This window comes from Oenanthe melanoleuca, chromosome 18 (genome assembly GCF_029582105.1).
Source record: "Oenanthe melanoleuca isolate GR-GAL-2019-014 chromosome 18, OMel1.0, whole genome shotgun sequence".
NCBI lineage: Eukaryota > Metazoa > Chordata > Aves > Passeriformes > Muscicapidae > Oenanthe > Oenanthe melanoleuca.
In genome coordinates this window covers 2,913,783-2,936,847 of record NC_079351.1, presented here as the reverse complement: position 1 = coordinate 2,936,847, position 23,065 = coordinate 2,913,783, and the positions used below count along the sequence as shown (strand labels likewise).

Sequence of the window (23,065 nt, the reverse complement as noted above, 5' to 3'; positions counted from 1 at the left end):
GAGTTTAACTTTGTAACAGTTGATGTTAAGCATTAACTAGCTCGGTTTTCTGGAGTAAGATGCAACCAAAACCTGTCAAACTTCTCTTATACTTGTGTTGTTTTGACAGCAGCTGGCACACACTGTTCTGATTTACAGAGATGCAGATTTTAGCTTGTTTTCAGGAGCTTTTGTACAATACAAATTGGTCTGTCATGCTTTCTGTTGGCATCTTCATTTCAGGATCTTACATGTAAGACTTGGTTAAAGGGTTTTTAAAATGGCCTGTGACAAAAAGGACAAAAATGAAGCCCCACACCATCTCTTTCATGGGAAAATTATTCCTACTTCAGGGAAGTTACTCAATTTGATTCAGGAATTATTAAAGCCTCAGCATCCTCAGGAGACTTCCATCCTTCTCAGTGAATGACCCCTCTCAGCATTCTTTGTGCATTTCAATTCTACTTCCAGCTATGCCATCCACACTCACAGTTCTGTCAGCAAGGAATTTACAATAAAGCTTGATTTGCTTTAAGAGCAAAAAGCATTTCTGTCCATGTGATGGCTTTGCTCACACTGCTGTTAATAAATTTGTGTTTTGCTCTCCTCCCTGAGCTAATGGACACTGCCAAAGCAGAACCAGCTTTTCACTTCTGCTGAGCAACATGACTTGGTTTCTCTCCTGCTGACCATTGATATTTCTTTGTAAATAAAATTGTTCTCCTTCCTGGCTGGAGCATTCAGCAAGTCACAGCAGAGGGGGCCTGTCTTGGGCTGCCTGATGGTTACAGGTTTATAAATGAGCACCAGTGGGATTTATCCCATGGGCACCTTTAGGCATTGAACAGAGGTTCTGTTTGAGCTCACAGCTTTGCAATCAATGGAGGGAAGCAGGCATGTCTGCTAAAAGCAGTGCTGCATCCTGATGTGAAATGCTTGCATTATGTGGAAAAGTAAAAAAGAAAAGTATTAGAAAAACCACATGCTATTCTCTTTAAAAAAAAGTTCTTTAGGATGAGATGAATCACATCCCTCCTCTCCACAGGCTACAAAAGGATCCAAGACACCTTTCAGTGTAACATTTACAACGTTGGCACTTAAATGTGAGCAGAATAATCTCAGGGTATAGGTTGGATAGAGTAAAATAAGGTTTAAATTAATAGGATAATCTGTGTCTGCACTGAGCCAGCCCCTGCTTGGCTGAGGCTGCTGTGCCTGGCTGTGCCCCGAGCCAGGAGCATCCCTGTGCTGCTGGGACCAAACAAGAACTGCTCTGCCTCCTGCTTCCATCAGCACCAGGCTCCCTGTGCTGGGCTGGAGATTAAAAACTGCTTTATGTTTGTTCTGGAGCCTGAGTGCTGCCCTCCTCCCACACAGACAGGGCTCAGGCACTGACCACATCACCTTGGAGCCTCACCCCAAACTCTGCAGGGAGCTCACTCAGAGCCTGGGTGTGTGTGAGGACAGGCAGACCAAAGTCCCCTTAAATAGAGCACACTGACTTTCAGCCTCTTCAGCTCATTCCTTCCCTTTTTGGACCAATTTCTGGCCATATTATGCACGCTGAAAGAATAGATGCAAATTCCCCCGGGGCTATTAGTGTGTCTAGACTCACTCATTGACCCAGATGATGTCTTAATTGCCTCTTTTCTATCTGATGGGGAAAATATACTCGAACTTTTCCTGGCTGCAAGCTTTGCCATTAAGTTTTCTAACTGAAATCAGTGAATTTAGTGAAAATTGGTGATACTCCATGTTCTCTGGGATTGAGTTGTGTGCAGCACTTATCACAGGCTTAACAGGACTCACAGGAAGCCTCTGCCCATCAAATGTTTCAGAACTTCAGATTTTAGGGCTCTGGGCTACTATTCAAGGTAGGTACCTATGAAACTTATGCCATTTTATACAATAGACTGGGCTAGCATGAACAAAATAATTTTAACTTACATGTACCTTTTTATCAATATTTAACAAGTTCAGGTAGTGGAAATTTAATAATTTTCAAAGGTGTTCAAATTTACAAATTGCCTGCAAATTTACAAATTCACAAACCAGTACTATCTGACCATGCTCTGCATAGAAATTCCAAGATGAAAATAAAATGGAGCCAGAGGTTTTGGTGTAATTCCTGCTACTATTTATTTTTCAAGAGGAGAATTAATGTCTTTTCTCTTTGCATGGCTGGGCAAACCCCGAGAGCAGCCTGCCACAACCAACATTAGTGATGCAATTTTTGGATTAACTGGAAAGAAATTTGAATTTCCAAGTGGAAATCTGTGTTCATGTGATAGGTCTTCATTTATAGCAAGGAACCTGTTCCTCAAATCAAGCAACACATTGGGCATTTGCATCACTTCATGGTTTTAAGATTAAAAGAGCCTAAGAGGCTTTTGGGCTGCATGCTGCATCAAATTTACACTGCTGCATCAGTCAGCACTAAAAGCCAAAAAAGTATTAGTAGATTTAGCAGATTTAAGCAAGGATGCATTTCACTGATTACTTCCTGCTAATGTAATTTTGTTTTAATCACTGAAACTATTAATACATCACTTGTATCAGGAAGATAACAGGCACAGTGCACAGTGCATGGTGGGTCACTCACTGAGCCCTTCTATCCCTGTGGAATTTCCAGTTTCAATAACAGGCTTTTATACAAAAAGCAATCAGCAGGCCACAACGTTAACCTCTTATTCCAATCCCTTCTCTGTGTAATGCCCAAAAGGAACAATTGAAAACTACTTTTGAGAATTCTCCTAGGTCTCCAAGAGGAAAGAAATCACGAGGATTTTACTGTTGCATTATCTGGGGAGGACAGGGAAGAAGTTTCCAGGACCATGAGGATGGAACAACAGCTCACCTCAGCCTGAGGTGCAGGAATTATCCTCCCCCAGTGCCTGCTTTGTAGGAGCACAGTGACCCAGCTACCAAAATATTCTTTTTTAATTCATTTTTAGACTTTATGTGTGTCCCAGCACATACATGCACACAGAAAATGCAACAAAAATATCCCCAAGCTGTATTAAAATAAAAACTTGAAATCAGCTATGCTCTGCAAATTCTTGTTCCTTTGCTTAATGCACTTAATACTCTTTTCCATTCTTTCAACTACTATTTTTATTCTGCTCAAAACATGACTGTCTTCAGGGACAACATGTTCATTCAAAGTATGAATGTTTCATTCATGGCCTTTGACAGCCTGGAAAAGAATCTGACTGCAGAATATAGAGTTGTGTATTTCCCTCCAGCCCAGGCCCACCATCAATGAAACTCTTTCACACCAGTTTAAGCAATTTCCTGGAAAAACATGACTACTACCATCCTTTGCCTCTTCATGTTTAATTTTTCCATTACCATTTTCTCAAAAATGTATTTATTTCCTCACCATTATTCTCTAAAATGGATACATTCAGGCAAATCTCTCCTTGGTATGGCTGATCACAGCTCCTTTTATATCAGGGTATCTACAGAACATTTATACTAGAGGAGGTTCTGTATTTCTATTTTTGGGGAATTTTCTTGCTTCCCAAACTGAATTTTCAAACTATTAACATGAACTCTGAAGGTAATTTCTCCTGTAATAAATCAGTATTAAAAATGATCCAGCAAGAATATAAACAAAATCTGTAACCAAAAAAGGAGCCTTCCTGCCAGTCTGAATCTGGCCATTTAATTCATTTCAGAGATGATTTCTGCTGACAGCTCTGTCCTGTCTGGATGCAGGATTTTCCCCCCATCTCAGTTCAGTGTCAGGCAACAGGAAGTTTGTAAGCAGCAAGTTACAGCCAAATTCTGGGTGCTACATAGTGAAGATGTTTTCAGAGAATTCCTGATTTAGGTCTAATAAAATAGCTTTTTAACAGAACAATTATAATGGGAAGCACTGTGAAGAAATACATGCCAAAAGTTATTTTTAAAAAAAGTTTTCTGTAAAGTATGGTTGTGTGAATGACTAATAGAGTTCCTTTTATAATTAATTTCCACTACAGATTGAAATGAACATCTTTTGCAGTAATTTTCCAGTAAAAAACTTGTTCTAAACACCATAGTAAAGAAGTTACATCAGAAATATGTGAAGTTTGAATGCTTCAATAGCTGAATAAGAAAAGAAGAGCCTACAAAGAGATCCAAATAACTAAAGGATATTTATGGTGCAGTTCAGTACCAGGGAGAACAGGCTGAAAGGACTCTTGAGGTTTCTCCCTTTTCACAAATCTTTGAAATGTTTCAGTGATCTGAGGGAACAGAACTGCTACAACTTTCACTGAGAGCATTCCAAACATTCCCCCAGCTCCGACCACAAAGTCATCCCTTTGCAGAGGACGTTCATAAGGTGAATTTTGCTGGGTGAGAAAATAAAACCACCTTCATCCCCCCAGATTTAGCAAGGGAAAAACCCCAAACACTTTAATGTTAGTCCAGTGCATGTGGGTTTAATTTTAAAACAGCAAAAAAGCATTTGAGGCAAAGGACTGGGAGCCCTGGCTGCTCCTGCAGTGTGGAGCAGCCAGGTTCCAGCAGAATGCCATTTCCATTATCACTGCTCTGCAAAATGCCAAGTTGCTGTGACAGGTAGAGCCACAGAAGACAAATGGAAGCTTCACTGGGAGCCCCTTAGATTAGAAAAGCCTTGATGAAAACTGCAGGAGGTAAAGAAAATTTTGCCTCGTTTTCTTTAGCAATTCAGAGTCTCACATTTACAGCTAAAAGGTAATAAATGTCCTTTTTTATTGGCCATATTATAAATACTTCAGAGAAGGATCATTCAGATGCTCCCAAATATGGACACATGGACAGAACAGACACATTTACTGTGGTTTTAAAAATAATTGCTGGCAAAACAATCAGGTGATGACCATGTCTATATTTTAAAATTAACTAGGAGTGGAATCAGCTTGTGCCAGTCCCAAGGTAGATCCTATGCACCATAACAGTTCCTGCATTTTCTGTTTAATTTTTGACATGATTTGCTCCTTCTTTCCTCTCAATTTTTAAATATAAGTTGAGGTCTGCTAAAATTTACTTGTAATACATTTTATCTGTTGAATTATAGTACTTCACTCTTGTGTAACAATAAAAAAAATTTCTTTTTGACAATTGCAGCTTGTAGGAGTAATGAATATGTTGTTAAAATTGGAATCAAGCCAATGCAAGGGTTTCCTGTTGGAAATTTTTATACTTTCAATTTGGGAAGTTTAAACCTGTATTTTGGTATTGGATTATCCTAATTTGGAAAAAATGTAGTCATGTGGAGAGATGCAATAACCATGTTTGGAAGCCTGGTAACTTGCAAACAGCTTTAAAAAAATCTGAACATTTTTGATTCCTTATTGGAAATGTGTATTTAAGAATTCAAGCATCACTCTAATGACTTGTTACTGATTTGCAGCAGAACTTCAGGACTCCCAGGTCCCCAGTTTAGGCTTTCTAAGGACCCTTGTTTTCTGTTTGGTTTTGCATTTGGAGGTTAATGCCTGAATCAAAGGCCCTTGGAGCTGCTGGGTGACTGCACTGAAAGAGTCCAGGCAAACAAGAAAAGCCCTTCTGGAGGATGCACTGAAAAGAGAAGCAAACACTGTTTGTTCACCTCACTGCTGCCTCAGCAGGAATAAAGAGACCTTCAAAGTACACCAGAACTGTCTATTCAAAACATAAACACCTCCTTTCTTTCCTCTTTTGGCACAACCCAACCAAACAGCAAAGCATGGTGTCAGTGAATTAGGGAGCTTACACCTATGGAAGTTTCTAATTTTATTTATTCTTAATTTATTCTTATTTATTTATTCTTAAATTTCTTATGAAGAGAAATGTTTAAAATTCCACTTTTCTTGAAAGCTAGAATGCTGTTCCCTTCTACAGGGAACTCATTTTGAATGTGAGTTCAAGCATTTGACTTTTGACAAATTTTGACATTTGCCTTTAGTATCATTAACCTGGATAAATTGGGTTATTGGGAAATCAAGGCAGATAACTTCAGAACAGGGGTATGAACAATAAAACAGGGAGCAGTACAAGAAAAAAAAAGAAAATAAATATTAATTTAAAGAAACCTCAAACACTTCAAAGAACATTAATGGTGAGCTCATGGTCAGGGTATGGGGGTTGCTGTCCCCAGTTTCAGTGAACACAGAAGGACCAGAAGGATGAACAGAATTTCCAGAACCTCTCCTGAGCTGAGGGATCCTCCCTGCTGTGCCATGCTGACCTCACAGCACTGCAGGGCTAAGAAAAAATGCAGCAATTTAGCCAAGAACAGTGCTGGACTGCAACCCCAAATCTCTATGGCCCCTAGCTTTATTTCACCCTTACAAGAAACATCCGGTTTTAGGAATTTTTGACAAAAAATTAAAAAAAAAAAAAAACCTTGAATGGCTCAGACTAAAATTTATTTTAGCTGCAGAAAGACCTTAGACCTTTTCTATTTTGTTCCTAAAACTTAGTATTTCAGGTATTGATACATTAAAATCAGCTCTTTATATTTTTAGTCTGAAGTCTTGATTTCAGCCTAAGATGAAGTTCAGAGAAACTCTTACCTATGTACAGTAAAACTTGAAAATCCATCCTGAAACACTAAGGAAGAGTTTCCCCACAGGAATACATTTCAAATGTTTTGGAGGTTTAACCTTTCTTTGTGAATTGCTTTTGTTGTCATGCCATCCTTTGTTTCCAAGGTAGCAGGAGCAAATAGGAATCAGTGCTGAGCCAGTCTTGTCTGTTTGGTGTGGACTCACGTTATTCCTTTAACTCCAATCTGTTCTTTTGTGCAAAAATACCAGTGCTGAGTTCACATAAAATTAGGATACAGGAGTCTTTTCAAACACTGAGGGAATTTTTTTTCAATCATTAGATGATAGCTAAAAGAAAATTCAATGAATTACAGAACTACAACTGAATTAGGAAGAGCTACAGAACCACTGGCTTGGCATTTACAGAGAACAATACAGTGAAAGTTCCATATGGGAAAACAACTCTTCAGTGCCCAAGTACTTGGGTGGTAACAGCCCTATAAATGCAATTCAGAGCATGAATCCTGAATCTCACAGCTTCCCTCAATATTCTAAGGCATCTGTGGCATCCGAATTCTCCTTTTTGGCAGAGTGCCTGCTGATTCCTGCCAGCTTTGAGCAGCCAACCCACTACCTCTACATATGACAAAGAAAACTGGGGCAAACATTCCAATCTGACAGCTTGTTGGAGAGGGAGAGAGGAAATCAATTAAAAGAGAGAGGCAAATACCTTCTCCCTCTCCTCCTGAGTGGCTTGGAAGAGCCAAGCCATGCCCCACTACAGGGATGGCATCAAGGTTATTGCAAATAATGCCCCTGACCCTGCCCAGGCAGACCACTGGAAATAAAATCCAAAATGTGAATACAGCACAAATGTGTCTGCCAACAGTATTCACTTCTTCTGAGGCTGGAACTTAGAAAATCTCTGGGACAGAGATGAGCAACTGGATTGCAAGGAAACAGAAACTTGGATTTGTTCTGAGGTCATTCCAGGAGTTCAAATTGTAATTTGTCCTGCAAAAGGCCTCTAAAAACTGTTCATCAAGATAAAGAACACAGAGATATTATCAAGCATTTTATACTTTTTACCTCTGCACAGACTGGAAACAATGCAAGTCACCACCTTCATTTTGCTTATCAAAATGAGACTGAAAATGCACGATCAGGAAAAGGAGGAAGGGGAAAGGGAGGAGAACCTTTGCTGATTTCTTCACACCAAATATATGAGAAAACTTTTCCTAAGTTCTGGCCTCCATTAGAAACTGCTCTTGTGGTCCATGGCACTGTGCAGGAAGTGTTCTCAGTTCACCTTTGTAACACAACAGGATTTAATCCAAACAGTCAGGTATGGCACCATATAATGTGATCAGTCTCAGGAAACAAAATTCTTCAGAATAAGCTTATGAGCACTTGAATGGCTTCTCCATTCCCAGATCCAATTACAAAGCTGCCTGTCATTACTTTAAGAATTCCTTTTCCCTACTTATCTAACTGGATTTTCATTCTTCCCCTTACATACATCTCCTATATGACTTTATCTTCATTTTTTCCACAACACACTCACTATTGGGAAATATGTCTTCCCTAAATTTCCATAGTGAACTTCACTTATTCAATTTACTTACAAATAAGAATTTCAAGCAGTTTTATAATCCCTTTTTTCTCCCTCCCTTGTAATTTTCTAAGTGTTTTTATTCATAACTTTCTTGTTGTATTTTCTTTTCCCTAATTTAACTGTGAAAACTACTTGATGTACAGTCAGAAATACACCTCACAAAAATAAGTTATTGTAATCATGGAATGCCTCAGAATTTCATCATCAAGATAGAAATGTTATTAAAAGTAATGAAGTTTTCCATGTATATTTAGTATTTATCTAATTTCACTTTGGATGAGGTTATGCAAAAATGTGCAGTGAAATGATAATGACAAATCTCCCTTTAGTTTGTGTTGCCTCAGGAAAGAGAAGCCCAGTAAAACACCAGATAAACCAAATCCAACAGGGAACAGAATCCTGATGTCTTCTCACATCAGTGTGGACAATCCCAACAGCATTCACCTCACTTAATACTAACTAGAAAACATTATGTAAGTCTGTTTAAAATATTCAAATGAAGCTTTGTTAAATTTTTATTTAGAGCTAGAACATATGATCATCTCAGCATCACCAAACTATCTAATTAGCCATCTGCTTCTTGGAATTTTGATAAATATGTATTATATACTTGTAACAAAGGAGTTTTTATCAGGCTAAGTGTCTCCTGTAATCACATTAAAGAGCAGGACCAATGAAGCATTCTTCGGACCCTGAGCTAGTGGGGAACCAGACATCTCAATTGGCAAAAACTCCCTGAGAGCCAGAAGGAATGTTAAACAACACAAGTGCCCATGCAAACTCATATTCAGCTCAATACAGAATATCCACAAACCATGGCCTGTAAAATTCACTTAACCCTTCTCTCCACTAGGACATGGCTTTTTATTCCTTTTGATTCTTCTCTCCAGACATGAGGGCTTTGGCAAAATCTGTATTTTCAGAAATTACTTACTGAAAGTGTCCAAAAGCATCCAGAAGTTTATTCTCCCACTTCCCAGGGGTGACTGTGTGAGAGATCCCCTTTGAAAGTAGGACCAAGACTGAATGGAACCCAAAAACCTTCTCTGTGCTGGCACAGCTGTCTGTGCCAAACCTCAGGGCTGACCAGAAACTGAAGAGTGCAGTTGTTGAACCAGCAATAGAACATTCCCACTGAACTGAGTCAGTATAGGAAATATATTCAGGATTTTCTTCAGCAGCTCCCTCCTTTTGTCTCAGGGACAGCAATTCTCTGAGGAGCAAAGAACTAAAAATCTAAACTTTCTCTTTGCATTCTGCTGCTTTACTGATCTCTTAACCAGCAAAGGGCCATTAGAGCTCAGCTAAACCAGCAAAACAATCCTAATGCTATTAAGCAGGCAATCCAATTAAGCCATTTCCAAGTAGTGTTTGTCATTAAAGAGAGCAGCAAGTCCATACCCAAAACCCAGTAATGGGAATTTTCTAGAAATGGTTCTGTCAAGGCTTTTAGCTCAGTATCCCAAGAACCAAGAGGATATAGTTTCTGAATATGCATATCTTGAATATTGAGTATTTGTACTCCATGATAAGGAACCTTTTGGGGATTTATACAGTGCAGTTTGGTCACAGGCAGCAACAATGTGCTGACAAACAGGCAGAGGATTTTGCCAAAATTATACTGGTAGGTTTGATGCCAGACAATATTATCCTCTAGTACATCTAATTCCAATATTAACTTAAACTCCATCTCCAGTGGTCACTATTTCTCTAAGTTATCCCATCACACAATCTACTCTGCTTCTTAAGATGATTTTTTTTTTGTCTCTATGTTTTCAAAAATGAAACCAAAAGAAGCTTCTAATCTGACAGTAGACTGAAAAGTCATCTTTGCAGAATATAGAAGCCACAGCATTGTGTATTCTTAAAATGAAAAAAAAAAAAAAGCCAACTTTACATCTAGAGTTGCTTAGATATAAAAAGAAATGGACAGGATGGAAACAGGAAAACACACACATTTGCAAAGTCATCTGCCAAGCTAAAGGAGAACCATTTTTTTATTATCAATTAATCCTAAAGGTTAGCTGGAATGTACTAAAAGAAAAATCCAGCAGGAGAAAATGTAAGTGTTGGCAGATTGGGCACAGGATGGGTAAGACACTACTGCTAGTTTGATTATTATGAAATTCAATTAAATATTAATAAATTACTAGCAATGGATAATTACATCCTTGTAATACTTAGAAAGCCAAAACTTCCTTACACAAACTCCTACTGGACACAAAATGGAATTATTCCTGCTGAATGTAAGGAGGAAAACAATTGCTGCTACAATAAATTTGTTTTAAAAGGAGAAAAGCAGTCATGAATGGGCAATGAAAATAACACCAGGAATATAGAACCATTGCCTTAATTTTAAATCAGCTTAATATTTAAGGGTAATTTGGGCAACATTCCTTATCAAACATCATTAAAGAGCTGGGAAGGACCAGAGAGAGTAATTTCTTTCTCTTAAGGAAAGATTCTTCTACTGTTTAGCTAAAAAAAAAACAAACCCAAAACCCAAATAAAAAAACACCAAAACTTTTAACCATAGATTTTTAACCATCAAGACAGAAGAAAAAAAAAACTGTCTTAAGTATCTCCAACCTGGAAAGTGTGAACAAAGTTTCATTACTTGCAGTTCCTACTACTTTCAGCTTCAAAGTATTTTGCTCCAAGCTCATCTTAAAGAGATGGAAAGAATGTGCATCTAATTTCATTAAAGAAATAATTTAGCAAATGCAGTTTGTATTGATTCTTCGGGGCATCAAAAATCCCAGCTGACACTTTGTACTACAAGGTCTGAGGTGAGTGGAAGAAATGAAACTCTTTAGAAAAAATGCAGGAGAAGGGAGAAAAGTGAATTTATCGAAATCTTGATCCACTTCCAAGAAACAAACACGAACAAAAGAAAACAAGCTTATGCTCTAATTGCAGCTGAAAATTCTGCCATTTCTTGGAGATGACTGAATAAAGTTTTAATCATAAACCTGTATTTTTAATGGATCCACCAAAGACAGCATCTCCACCAAGCATTTTGAACCCACATAGTGAGCCATGACTCATCTGAGTTACAGTGAGACTCCTTTGTCTTCCCCAACCCGTGCACTGCAGGAGAGAAATTCTGGTGTTGAATGTAAAAGGGTTTTAGCACTCTGAAATTCAGTGTACAGTGAGCAGCTATGAGGGGATGTTTCCAGAAGAGAAGCAGCTCCCAGAAATGCAGGTGTGGCTGTGAGAGCAGCCTGGTGCAGTTTTTAATCAAACAGCAGCCTCAAGCTCAGTACATCTCACAGGATATTTCCTGTTCAAATTCACAGAACATGATGCCAGTGAGGCAAAAGGAGACACTGCCAACACACTTTTTTCACAGGTCTAATACAGAGACACCATAAAACTAGTAAATATTTTGCCTAAAATTTTCAGACAAGGAAATTCTCACGATATAATATAATACAAACAACAAAAAAAAATACAAACATAATATAAACCAGAAATTTGACACCTTTATAACCTTTGACACCTTTATAACAGTTGTGTCATTTTTAACAGTTTGCTTATTTTATCTCCTAAAAAAATTCTCTTTCACATGGAAAATACATTTCCAGCTAGACCCCACTGCTTCACTTCAAGTGGAAACATGTGGCCAAAGGATATCTTGTTCTTCTCAACAGCCCAACAAAATTGTTGGGTCAACATCAAAAACCCCAAAAACTCTGAATTTTCCTTAATAATGCAACACAAGCAGCAATTGTGGTGGTGGGGAACACACAGGACATGTAACCCAGAACTTTGTGTCATGTCCCTGCTTGGGCTGTAAGGAAACTCACAGCTCACAGGACACACAAGACACAGGTAGAAGCCACAAAAGTTTACAAGCAAACTATAACTCTCTTTAATAAAAAATATTTTTCTTAATTTCTGCCATTAGAAATTCACAGAGAGCTACAGAAAAAATTCCTCCTTTAGCACAACGAAGAAAGAATAAAGAGATCAAAATAATGCTTTTTAAAGGAAAAAAATAATGAAAACACCAGGTAAAAAGAAATCAGAAAGGTCACGAGGAATGCAAAAAATTGTTTATATAGATAGATAAAATTTGTTTATATAGATAGATAAACATGGGTAGGACTGATAGATATTTCTGGAGTGTTTTTTTTTTCCCCAGGCACATCATACAGGAAATAATATTGGCTGCTTGTTTGGCCATATATCCGGGTCTGGAGAGGCAATAAAGATCCCAATCGTGCACACTGAGCCCATCCTCAAACAAAGCATTTCCTCACAACTGGGCCTGTGCTCTCACAGCCACCAGGACAGCACAGCCCAGCCCTGGGATAATGAATGAACTCTTTAATGAACAAACAGAGGTCCTGCATGGATTCTGAGCCCAGCTCAGCCCCTGGGACCACCAGCAGGACTCAGTCCTAAACTGGTTTTACTGGGAGGGAAGCAGCAGGAATAGACTGGGCCAGTCTCTGGCAGCCAAGTGACTCAGCCTGAGGTGCACAAGGTGCAGGAGGGGAAATTCCAACCAGATACTACAAAAAAGAATTTCCTGCCGAAGGAGGGCAGACACCAGAGCAGGGATGCTCTGCCCTGGGGATATCCCAGCTCCAACCAGACAGGACCTTGAGCAAACCAACAAAACTTCAAAGCTGGTCCAAGGCAGAGCTTGACCAAATCACTGCAGAGTCCCTTCCACCTCCACTTACCTTCCTGTTCCATTTCACATGGAAAAGTGAAAGGTGGGGGTGGGGGAAACAGTTTACTCTCAATATACTCAGCTGCTTTAAAGCAGTGATGCAAAAGGTCAGATTATAGACAGGAGAGGAAAGAAATGTCATGTTCTACTTTCATTACCACCCACAGCAGCTCCAGCACTGACTGATGCTCACAAATAACATAAAGAGTTAGATAAAAGCTTCATCTTCAGCTTCTGCTGACAGTGCTGCCTGTACTATTGCTTATCTGTTAATTAGAGATGATGGCTAGAGCACAATAACACAGTTCAGTTGTAATCTCAGATCATTCACCATCTCCCTTACCAGCGTGGATCAGCACTGCCTGTGTCAGTGCATCAAATGTCTAAAAATGATACCAGCAAAAATTAATGTCTGGGTAAAGTGCTGAGTTCATGTGGCTGCAGCTGATGTCAGAATGCTGTGGTGCATTACCTTGCCAACATCTGGATTCAGGAAGAGGTTGACAAAGCCCTGAGCAGGAGGGTCAGACACCACTGGCAGGGCACCACCACCCCTGAGCTAACACAGCCTTTTATCCTCATTATTGGCCTCTGGTTTGACTTCTAAATTTCTGTCATTAGTGAGAACCAGGGTAGGGTGTCACCCATAAGCCACAGGCTTAAGCTGCTCTAAACCCATAAGCTGCTCTAAACAGCCCCACACTCAGCACTTGCAAGAGCTGCCAGAACTAAACTTAGAAATATCCCCAGAGCACAATCACACTGGTTCAGCCAGCTCAGAAAAGTGATTTCTTTGAACACTGACAAAACCAGAACTATCAGAAGGCCAAGGCAATGATACTGCAGCACCAACAGCAGAAAGATTTATCCTCATTCCACATGGATTTCTATACAACTTCCACACATAAAAAGTGCCATTACATGTTATTTTATGTATTATTGACATTCCAGCCAAGCATGGCACGGCCTGATGTAGCTGCAAGCAACATAATTGTCTTGTTTGCTTTTGTCCCTGTTCCCATTACTTCCACCACAACATTTACACTTAAGAGACACTGGGGGATGAAAAATATATAGCTGTAATTCAAGCACCAAAAAAAAAAAAAAAAAAAAATTACAAACACATTTATAAGACAGTACCACTGCCTGATGTACCCATAAGGACACAGACCATATTCTTGACAACAGAACTACATGAAAATGACAGCAATTATTTTCTTTTCAAGAAAAAAAAAAAAAACAAAAGTAAAAAGTGCCTGCAATTAAAAAAGTACACGTGACAGCATCCTGCTGTTTCCAGATTTTGATATTCAAAGAAAGGTCTTAATTGTGCTAGAAAAAAATATATCAGGGGAAATTAATACATCTGAATATTCTCAGTGCTACCATGATTGATTGTGACTCTGCAGCCAAGGAACCTGAGCAAAATTCACCTTTCAGGACACATTTAAGTGACTGCAGCCATACCAGATCCAACACCTTTGAAGCAGCAAGCTCAGGAAACAGCATATTTGTTTCTGCAGAGGTTAGTTTAAGTTTTAAAACCCACTTGAGACACTGCACCAAGACTTGGCTGTGTCACCCTGGATTTATTGGCTGCAGAAGTTTAAACCTTGGGTACTTCCACTGTTGGCAGCCACAGCTACACCTCCCTGAGGCTCAATGGAGACAGCATGGAACTGATTCCATGTGTTCCCAAACTCTCAGCCAACAAGGAATTGTGTAAGGATGGGACTTCTTGTCACCCTGCTGTTAGGGACACCCCAAACCCATTTGCTGGATCCTTGCACACTGGAGTTCAGCACCAGGAATTCACAGTGCATGAAAAGCTGTCAATACTAACCTAACAGAAACCAGATGTTCTGGAAGTCAATTTAGAGAGAGAGAGGATGATGTCCCTTGAAAGGTTTCTCTCAGAGGAAAAAAAATGAGATATAAGGCAAAACTGGGGGTCGGTTATGTGATCCAATGCACCTTAATGGGAACTTGCCTTGCTGAAATGTCCTCCTGTCATTCAGACTGTTCCCATTTCTGGACTTCTGCTAGGCCAGAAAAGTGTTTGGATTCAAGTGTTTTGGATTCTGATAGTTAAGATCTGGTCCAAGCAATGAGAAACAGTTACTCCAGATAACATGATTCCATTTATCTCAATATCTTGAAAAGCCAATGCTAAACATTTTAATTAAACAAGTATGGCAGTAATTGAAACAAAACAAAACAAAACACTGAAACCAAAGATCTAAACAATGTTTCCCAGAAAAGCCAGATGGGACAAGAGAAATCTCCACATAATGCTGATTTTAAAGAGGCAACACAATCTTAAATAACACAGAGGTCTCCAATTAGGCAAGGAATAAATCTTTGCAGAACATTAAAAACTTTTAAGAATTATTTTAGATCACTTAACACTTTCTTGACCAGCTGAGGATTAGTATTTATTTCAAGCTCCAAACACAACTACAATTATGTAACTACACAAGTAGTTGAACACAGAAACAAATCCACTCTGACCTCCCCATCTCATGTCACAGCACATTTTCTTATTTTCACCTCACAGTCTACTCGTTTTTTCACCCAGTTTATTTTTCAAACAGCGAAAGAAATAATGAAAAAAAAAAAAAAAAAAAGAGGAAGATCAATCAACATGTTTGTGTTTTATTACACTGACTTTTAGGTTTGAAACAAACAGTTCAGAGAGGTATCAGTCCTTATTTTCTGTTTAACAAATAATGATTTCTCTCTGCATCGCTAATGGGGCCTGAAATTAAAATGGATTTTTAGTTGAGCTCCTGTTCATACACTTGTGTCATCATCAATATCAGGCTCGCTCTAGGAACAAGATTTATCTCAGCTATCCATTACAGGGAGGCAAGCTGCTTATAAAAAGCACCAGGCCTATTCCCAGGAGCCCCACAAACAGAGCCAAGCATCAGGGTTACATAAAGCTTGAGATTCTCTAGGACTCCACTCATTAGGCTGATAAACCTACAAACAGGGCAAGCTTGGAACCAGCCCACCTCAGCTCCTGAGGGCAAAGGCTGCACGCTCTAATTGGGGTTAAATCCAGGTTTAGGCTGAGTTTCTGTGAAACACCTGAAGGTAAAGACTCAAACCCCCTCCCACCCTGGAGAACCTGAGCACCTTTACAAGTGATGCTGCAGCTCTGCTGCAAATTGCTGCCAAACCTTCCATTAGTGCAGACACTTTCCTGCAGGTAAGTAAAATTCAATACCTTGCCTGAAGCCAGCAAGGTGTGCAATTTATAAACTAAGCCAAGGAAAGCAGTTTGTATCCAGGTAGTTCACTTTTTTTTTTTTTTTTTTCTCCTAAGACTTCCCTTTCAGTGCTGGAAAAGATATAGGGAATTTATTTTCCAAACACTACATCATCTGAATATTTTAAAAACAGGAAACTAACTAAAGGATGGGAGTGTCTGCACCTCCCTAAATGCAGAGCTTTTAAAAATATATATATTTATTCCTTCAAGCAAGGAAATAAGACTTGGAGGGAAGCTTCAGCAAACTGCTTAAACCCTTTTTTGCACAAATAAGAGGATCTTCAAACAACCACTGTCCTCCCTCCCCCCACATCTATAATTTAGCAACAAGAGCACTCCTTTCTTTGTACCTAGAGGGATATGCTCATTTTAGGTCTATTTGGCATATGAAAATGAAAGGATTGGAAAAAAATCAGCAAGAAAACATCAAAGCTGAATTAAGGAGCATGCTGTATTCTAATGAATATGAAATGACTTCAAATAGGGACTTTCAACACCTTCTGTACATGTTTTTAACAAGCTTATGACACATTCATGCCCAAAATTGTCCTACAAATTAGGGGAAGTACTTATCTTGTTTAGAAGACCTGAAGGCAATCAGGAAAGAGACAAATATATGCAGCTTTTACCAGCCTACAAGACTGTTAAATTCTCTTAATAACCAGTGCAATCTTTCCAGAAAAAATCTACACAGCAAGACAACAACAGAAGAAAAAGCAGAATTTCTAAACAAGAAAGGTTTACCAGAAAGCAGAGCACACAGAAAAGGAGTAAACATCCTAAAATCATGCAGATTGTCCAGTATTGTTACCAATGGCCTGATTTTAAGAATTTAATCCAGGCCATCCCTCCCTTCTCACAGAGGTTGATTAGGTTAATGCAGGGATAGCCACCCAGCTGTGAAGGGTAGATCCTTTGAAAGCAGAACATAAAATGAAACTGGTTTCACAGGGGCCAACTATTTTACTAATAATATCTAACATTCTCCATCAAACTAAGCAGTTTATCATGGGATTACAAGGAGATTACTGAAATGCATCACATAAAAAAAAGGCACCACCAGCAAACCCTCCGAAACAGATTTTGACACAGTGACAGCCTTTAAGGAGGTAAAATATACAAAATCTGACAAAAGCCTTCAAGCTCAGGCTTGTCTTCATATAATCATATTTTTATATTTTCACAAATATAGCAGCATCTATACATTATAATAATAGGATTTTAATTTTGATTTTTTTTTTCTGATCTCATATCTTCAGCACTTACAAGATCAGTATTAACTTATTAGCTGAATAGAAAAAAATCCTGCTTAATTAGGACCAGAGGACTGAAAAGAACCTCCAAGGGTAAATGAATCCAGCTCCTTGCTCCTTCTGGCAACCATGACCATTTTTTTTGGAAGGTCATATTGAAATCCCTTGGTTTCTTGGTCTGCTAATCTCTTCACAAAGCTATTCCTGGACAACTGCTCCCCAGCAGCCAGAAGATCAGCAATTTCCATCCTAAACTTATTAACAACAAGTTTATACTTATTTGTCCTCGAATTAACACACAATCACTGGCACCAGACCCAAGCACTTCTGAGATAAAAATGTCACTGGCAGCCCTGTGGGTGGAAAAGGTGCAGGGCAGAAAATAAAAGCTCATCAGTGGTGAAATAACAGGTTGGATTTTAAATGTGCAGCAGCTGCCTTCAATATTCAGGGAAAATGAACCTTCAGGATCTTTCAGCCAGTCCCACCAGTTAGAGCCCTGCCATAACAAAAGAGGAAACTACAGGATGGAAATGAGGATGGAAAGGATGGAAATGAGGGTGCTGCCATCAGAAAGGTGATTTATCTTTCTCAAATTGCTGCTGATGAGAGAGCAAAACTTCCAGAATTTCTGTTTAAAACAATTAGAGGCTAGTAAGCTCCTCATTAACATTTTTTTTTTTTTTTCTTTCTAGGATGGCAGAATGTGGTGAAGAAATCTAGAGAGCATCATCTAAGAGATGGGTTTTGTCAAGCTGAGAATAAGCAGCTACAGAACCTTTATCCTGAGAGCACTACAGAGCCTGCCTGGCTGGAAACCTCCACATTTATTATGTTTAATTCATCAATATTTGACAACTGAAATAACTCTGACCGTGCAAATCCCTACAGAAATCACCAAATAATGCAAAATAAACCCATAAGTGAAGTGCCAGGCAGCACCAACACCTTCCCCTCATTTAAATTCGTGGTTTTTTAAATACCAAAAATGCTGTCACATACTTCAGCTTCTTCCCCTTAACTTCCTGAATTAAACACTGGTATTGATTTCTACTCATATTTAACCGTGAAAACTACAAAGACAGTAATTAAGTTTTCCAGTTTAACACTGTCTCAAGTCTTCTTACATCATATTTTTAATGATATTAATAGAGGCCCTAAAAATAAGCATCATACAGAGCAGCCAGGAGAGATACCTAATACTCAACAAAATGCAGTCAAGAGGATGAGCACTGTGGCTATTTTTAGAAATTTTCTTTTTTATAGGAGTTTAAAGACTAATTAATTTTGTGGGAAAATGAAAATGTTGAAAATAAAATGTATCAAATATGTGACAATTGGTTGGTTTGTGGGGCTACACATCAAGCTCCTGGCCTGGGCCATTCAAGGAGGAGATCACTGGTTTTGGCATCACTCATCCCAAACTTTTGCTACATTTAAATTGAGGAAGGGAAATTAGTTACAATTAAAAATAAATTTACACACAAATGTATCTATATTATAACATAATATAAACAATGCCTTAGTATTCCACTGTCAAAAAAAACCAGTGGTTCATCACCAAAATCACATACAGAGGAAGCTTCACTTACAAACATTTTGAGGCTTTACTGTTATTTAAAATTACAACAAAGAATCAAGAAATAAATCTATATATTTCAGAATATTAGAACCTACATTATTTGGGGGGAAATACAAAATTCCTTCTAATGTAACTGGAATTTGATTACAGCAAGATTTCAAATAAATCAGAGAGCCACAGAATGGTTTGGGGTTAAAGGGACTGTAAAGATCATCTTCTTCCAACCCCTCACCATATTTCAGTCTTAAATGCAATAATTACATCATAATTCAAATATAAATAAGCTCTGAAAAATAAGAGAAAGAGGTGACAGCACTTAATTTAAGCAATTTGACTTTAAAGACAATGGGTAAAGACAATTTATTCCCTAAATTTGAGCACTGAATAAAAACTTCAGCTGTGGAATATTCTATCTACATATGGTTTATTATTGAGTATACATGAGGATGCAACATTTCTGAAATAATCTGAGTATAAAGTGAGTTTCAACAATATTTATTTATTAATATCTGCCTATCACCTGAGCCTATGTAAACAACTAAGACACAGGGAAATAACTCACAGCAGGAACAAACAGAGTGATAATAAAGAAATAAAACCAAATTTCCTCCACTCACACCAATGTGAAAGCACTGTTTTTCTTTCAGTTTTTTAAAGTTATTCTTTTGTGATTATTTTTTGTTAATTAAAACCTTCCTGCCTCCCAACTTTTTAATATGGTTACACAGAGCAAGGTTCATGATATGTACAGCTTTTGTTACCATTACTATAAAACTCAGGATAAGAAATCTTTACAATATTTGATTAATCTATTTACAGGATAACTGACAGAAAGGAAAGGAATGAAAACATTTACATGAGGTAAAAAAAAAAAAAAAAAAAAAAAAAAAAAGGCAGGCAGGAGTATTCAAACAATACCCAGAGTGTTTAGTTCAGTCAAATATTTAATGATTTCCAACAACCAACAACCCTGAGAGCATTAAGAGGAAGGAAACAAGGTGTTTGAAATACTATTTTTTAATTCCTATTGTGATTTCATGAGTGGAAGTGAAGCCCTGCAAACAGCCCAGTGGAATTTCTGAGGAGGAGGAAGCAGAGGATGGCACAGCCAGGGACAGAGAACCCAGGGACAGCTCCTCTGGTGCAGGATGGGGCTGGCAGCAGCAGCAGCCCTGAGTTAATTATTTCTAAAGAGCAATAATTAACCTCTGGGGCAGCTGGAGCTCTGCTCCACGTCCTCCTGTGCAGGGCAGCCCAAGTCTCAGCACAGGATGAGGAATTCTCCTGACACCTTGAGACCAGCACAGCCCCAAAACACTTCCCAAACGTTCCAAGCACATATGAGAAACCAAACAGGCTGCAAGTATAACCCTCATTTTGCAGATTTTTATCCAGTCCTCAAGGAATAAAAGCAAAGTACCTGAAGACAACAGTGGTGAAACCACCACAAAGTGCAAAAAAGTGAAATTTTCTGTCCCCTGGCAGAGCCAGTCCCATGTAACACATTAAACCATATCCAATATGTAAACAGAGAGTGTCAGAGTTTTCCTTACACGTCAGAGAAGTTATCCTTCCTTATAATGTATCTGTAAATAAAAGACTGTAAAGCCATGGTATACAAGGAAGGGGTTATTTTTAGCCCAGACCAGCTGACTTGCAGTTCAGAGTGTGATTTGAGTGCAGTAAAAGAAAATTAATCTGACAGTAAATTAAGGAAAAATATGGACATCACATGGAATTCCATTATAAAGTGATTTCTAAGTGTAAAATTAAATGAATGCACTTCATATTGAAAGAATTAAAAATTGTTTCAGAATAAATTTCTGAATTTTTTTTTTAATGTTAAAGTGACTGACAGTGGCAAGGCAAAATAATAGAAGCCAAAGATCCTGTTCCTGGTTTCATTTTTGATGGAAATTCTAGCATACAAGACTTTAATGAAATTAAATAGTGTAAACTATATTTTACTTCTTGCTAATAAGAAAAGGAGTAACAGAAAAAAAAAAAAAAAAAAAACAAAACACAAAACCTTCCTATAGAGTCAGCAAGAACTAGAGGAAATTCTTCATGTCAGATAAAATCCCAATAGAGATAAATAGTGGTGAAACACAAAACTGAAGTTTTTCAAACAGATGCAAAGCAGCAACGTGTGGAAGGTTCAGTTTGGAATCCACTCCCTCTCCAAGTGTTCCAACAACACAGGAGCCATGGAAGGGCAAGCCCAGGGCTGGCCACTGCTGTCACCCTGGGAGGATGCCCGGGCAGGTCCAGCCCTGCTCCTGGCACTGTCCCCTCTCCAAGGCTCCTCCTGCTGCTGCTCCCTCTCCTCTCTCCTCCTCTGCTCACAGGAATCCCTCTGCTCTTGTGCAAGCTCAGGGCAGGTCCCCTCTTGCCAGGCACAAATTCCTCTGCAGGCTGGCAGAGAGGAGGATGAGCCCACACCAGTTTCACTGCTGGCACTGCAGGGTGAACCCTCTGCCCTGCTCACAACCAGCCTGGCACCAGGCTCCTCTCCCGGGGAAATCATGTGTCCTCCCTCCAGACTGAGCTGCTAAACCAGAACAAAATCTGACTCCAATCGAGGCCAAAGGGTGTTCCTGGATGAAAGAAGTGATGTCAGGAAGCCAAAATACTTCTCGAACTCAGGGTTTATAGCTCTGTTGGATGCTGCATTTTTAATATATCTCTGTTTCATTCCACCAGCTTCAAATAAGGAAACATCCCAAGGATGGTGATAGCATGCTGGATTTGTTGCTATCTGCAGAAATTAGTTCCTATAAATAGCTTTCCCAGGCTTTTTAAGACACAGCTGTACCAAGTTTACCAAGAATCAAACTCGCCAAGACATCCATTCCCTGCATCATTTGTCACTTCCACAAAGGTTGTGACAGGATCCCAACACCATCCCGGGTTTCTTCTGGAGACGCCTCGTCACACATTTTAATCTTATTATCTGCAAAGATGGAACACCATCTGCAACAAGCCTTTCAAGCATTTCTTCTCCAGCAGCAGAATTCAGGGATGATAACGAGATTCTGTGAGCATGACTGGATAAAATTTTCCCGTGTTAACCATGACCCAAAAAACAGTGCCATGGTTTAGGAGGAGGATTCGGAATTGCAGGAATATAGTACAAATCTCACTCCAACCTTAACATGTGCTCACTACTCCAGCCCTTACACACAACCTGTCAGCTGCAAAGAGGGATTTTACAAAGCCAGGGCAGATACCATCAGTACCCATAATAATATCCAAAAAATCTCAGGCTCGTGTGGATTTCTCAAGTTAAATCCTGCAATGAACTGAAAGAGAGAAAGCATTTCACTGACTTCCCAACCCAAATACATAAAATATTTTTACTCTGAAATCAGGATTTAAATTCACACCTGCCCAAGCCAGTGATGAAATGACAACACTGGAGCAGAGACAAGCTTGGGTCTGGCACGGGCAGGGTTATTGCAGTTTACAGAAACTCATCACTGGGCTGGTGCCAGCCACATGGATGATCTTGGGAAGAGATTACCTGGGAGCAAGCAGCCATTGAGAAAGGTATCCAGGACACATTTGTTGTCATTTAAACAACCCTTGAGTCACAGAGTGTGCTCCAGAAGGCAAAAGAGGTTTAGATAAGAACACACTCCCCATCAGAAAACCAAATGGAAGAGTAAGAAAACATCGTTCGTTCTTCAGATGTAGTAAGTTATAAAAATAATTCCTCATTGAAAGACAGAATTGCTTCTAGGTAGTGATCTGCTGGAAAAACTACAACTTCCCACCGGCCAAAAAGTCACTCCTGATTCTGCAGAACCAAGAGCAAGGGCAAACAGGGGAGAAACTCTGCTCAAGCAACACGGTACAGCCAGATCACTGCACCGAGGTCAGAACTGCAGGGTTCTGTTCTTCTGACTCATCCCTTTAATATTCACACTCCTCAGGACCAGGAGCTCTTGAAGCATAAATACATCTTTGCACAAGACTTTGTACCACAGCAATGAAAAACAAAACAAGTCCTGTCTCAGGTTTACCTCACATTAATCTTGATCCTGACACAGTCTGTGCAACCCAAGCACTGCTAAATATCCCCATTTTACAGGTGGAGGCACTATGAGTCTTACATACAAACAAGACTCAAAGCAATTCCATTTTTAGTGTTTTGGAGAGCCTTAAAT

The 23,065-nt window shown here is 39.0% G+C and overlaps 1 protein-coding gene across 1 annotated transcript in view; it reads right to left on the bottom strand.

Annotated features, from left to right (window-relative positions):
- Positions 1 to 23,065, bottom strand: part of PRKCA (protein kinase C alpha) — a 141,428-nt gene that overhangs the window by 99,629 nt on the left and 18,734 nt on the right. The window lies entirely within an intron of this gene.